The sequence below is a fragment of the Diabrotica virgifera genome, chromosome 9 (assembly GCF_917563875.1).
Source record: "Diabrotica virgifera virgifera chromosome 9, PGI_DIABVI_V3a".
NCBI classification, from domain to species: Eukaryota; Metazoa; Arthropoda; class Insecta; order Coleoptera; family Chrysomelidae; genus Diabrotica; species Diabrotica virgifera.
In genome coordinates this window covers 120,609,681-120,613,243 of record NC_065451.1, presented here as the reverse complement: position 1 = coordinate 120,613,243, position 3,563 = coordinate 120,609,681, and positions in this window count along the sequence as shown.

The following is a 3,563-nucleotide window of genomic DNA, read 5'->3' as shown; positions in this document are numbered from 1 at the left end:
TTCTCTTAGTTCCCTTATTTCCATTGTGATAATATTTAGGCTCTCCAATATTTTTTCTAGTTGCCTATCATTCCCAGGCGACCGATGTACTTTTTTACTTCTGCTATCGTCTGCGTCATCTTCCGATTCATCTCCTCTTTTTCTTGTCTTTTCGTCCACACTATACTCGTTCTCAGCCATTTTGTACGTAGCGTTAACTGGGCACACCCGTTTCAACCACGAGGAGGTATGCCCAATTATCCACGCACCAAAATTGCTTTTGTTTTTCGGCAGGTGTTTCTATTTTTTTTAAATCCGGCAACACCGCTTGAAATTGGACCAGCGTTCGCCAGTGTTTATAAGCTTATCTGTTAGCTGTTAACCTCACTTTTATTTGTCCGTTTAGTATTTTATACTATTTTTTACCGTTTTTACTTATATTATTCTTGCATTAGGTAGGGCACAGTTTATACCTTACCTTTTTCACTCACTCAGCATTCAATGTTCGCTGCACCACGCGAAAATCGGGTAAAATGCAGGCGAAAATTAAAACACTTTGTTTTCTATCTAATGCCACGTTGCCATCTGTATATAAGATAGTTCTTAGTTTTATTTTAGAATTAATCACTATTTTATTTTATTTTAAGATACCTTTAGATACATTTCGTTGAAATCTACTTACTGTTTAGATTTCTCCATAACTCAAATTAATAGTAACACTTTTTGTTAGATTTTTTCAATTTTTTTTTATTCTTTGCTTTTTAGTTGATTTTTTTATATTTTTAATTTTAGTCACTCGTAACTAAAGAAAAGCGTTTCTTAAAAAAAAATTTTTCATATTTTATTTGTAATTATAACTCACACAATTCGACAAATGGAGATTGCTCAGAATACAAAATACAATTACAAAGTTTAATCAGCATTACAAGCTACAAGCGGCGAATAGTGCGAGGCAGGGAACTGTTGATAAAAAGAGTGATCAGTGATAGGTAATTAGAAATTCCGTGTTCCACAAAAGTCTGGGACCAGTATTTTTTCTGGTGTACGTTTCCGACCTGCCGTTTCGCTTAAATTCTAGCAAGTCAATCCTATCGCCAATGAAGCAATTCGTGTTAAAATTCTTAGGCATCATATAAAAGTACCTGGTGATAATGAGTTTCGTGAGCTTCCTGTTATAGAAAACAGACTATAGAAAAGATGCTACAGTCTACCGACAATTCGACGGTGGAAACACTGAAGTCTCCGATACCCGCGCAGCACGAAGATTTAGTTGATTTTGTATCAGGAGACTTTTCCACTCATAGACCCGTAATAGATAATGGAAGTGTACAACAAATATGCAGTCAATTACCAAAACCTTTACGTCAGCAGTATCCTACAGGTTCAAAGAATAATTTTAGTGAGTTGTTAAGCTATTCACTCATGTTAAACGATGTATCCACGCAAGAAGTTAGCTACCCATCCATGTTAAACGATGTATCTACGCAAGAGGTTATCAATATAATAATGGTATATTCCACAAACCACACACAAAGGGAGCATTGCCCGCAACCTACAGCTCCAATAATGGGTCTATCCTTGTGTACAAAAACATAAGCGACTCTGAAGCTGAACCTGGCTACGACGATTCTAGAATAATTGAAGAATATAAAAAATGTGCAAACAGTTTTTTAAACACAAACGTAAATTTTATAAACAATAAAAGTCATCTAGTTTTAAAGTTAGAAAATAAACTGAATACTTATATAAAATGAAGTATAGTAAAATCGAAAAAGAACTTAGTGGGCTAAAAAACTTATAACTTTTGCAGAAAACTTTAAATGTTTAGAATTTTAGACGTAAGTACATAATTATATATTATATATTAATAAGTATGTATATGTATCAAATTCAGAAATACATTTTATTTCATTTTTTATTTTATTTTAATAAGTGTATAAACGTTTCTAAACCTATAAACAAATTTGTGCTTCCGTAATTTACAGTCCAGAATTTACATTCTTTTAACTAATTCATATTATTTACTTAAATTACCCTTAATAATTTTCATTTACTAAAAGAAAAAAATTCACTTAAGGTGCTTTGTAAAACTTCTTAACTGTTAATACTCATTAGTTTCAAAATATAATCAGCGAATTTAAAATAATATTACTTTGTTTTTTATTAAAGCTGACATAAAAACTTCCTACAGTGTGACAGATGCGTAAAAAATATGCCGAGATTGGTATGTGTTATAACTGAATAATTGAACGATTAAACATAATAAAAAGGAATAGGTCCAGTCCTCGATGACTTATTTAATTACTTAACATCTGTCAGATTTAACAAGTCGGTCAAAGTAAATTTTTAGCGATGCCATGTCAGTGTGATAAAACGAGAAAAATTTCTAAAATAGAAGATGGTTGATCTGTCCGAAAACTGGCTTAAGAATTGAATATTTTCGTTGAACTGGAAACGATGCCCTAGAAATTAGAATGACACATTTGACAAGACCAACTTACACAACTTGAAAAACACGATTTTCGGTTATAAGAGTTGTACCAGTTTTTTTTGACGCGAAGTGTACGTAATGTTCCGAATATAATAACCGCATCGAAATCTCAGTTATCCAACAAACTTCACTTTGTTGTCTCAGTGGCTAAAAGAAGAGAGGAAGATCATTAAAGTATCCGGTAACTGTATCTGTGTTTTTAATAAAAGTAAAAGATGCAAGAAAGTATATGCTACGAACTCATTTTGTAAATTTTGATGAAAGTGCAACAAAGACAAGTAGGGTAAAACAATAGATTTCAAGTACTCACCAGTTAGAACTGCAAAATTATTCAAGGAGAAGAAGTTGAAAGTTAATGTTTCCAAAAAAATATCGGCAACCTAGAGAATCTTAGAAACAATTTACTGCACACCATAGTGAATTACAACATTCAGCTTTGAAGAAAATTTTAGTTACAGCTGATGCAGATAAAACGGAATTGGCAGCTAAAGCAACAGTTTGATGTTTGTTAGATAAATTTAAGAAAATATGATGATTTATGGTGCTAAAGTTATATAAACGAAATTCGCAAGTTTTTCTCACCTTCAAATAGATCAACATGAAATTTATTTCACAAATTATTAACTTGATATCAAAGTGAAACAGATTTATGAGGAGAACGTTGCAAAAAGAGAGGAAGAAACTTTGAAATTGTGTTGTGAAACTATTAAACAATCACTGTACAAATTATTATTTGATGTGCGAAGACAATATTTAACAGCTCGTTAGAAGAACAAAAACTATTAATCTTTGGTTCAAACTAAGTTGAATCCAAGTGGTGTAATACGGAATAAACTAAATATGGTGTAACAAATAAACCAGTTGCCAAACATTTGTACAAACATCCTTTCAGTTGCCAAGTGCTTCATGTTGGCCTTATTACATTTAAAAGGAATCAATGGTTATACAGGGTGGTCCTTAAGTAATTGTACAAAAAGAAGCAGTAGATTCTACACTCTAAAATATTACGATTTAACCCAACTTACTTTAATAAAATGTTGATATTAAGAAAGATACAGGGTGGTAAAGTTGAAATTTAAAATTTAATTTTTCG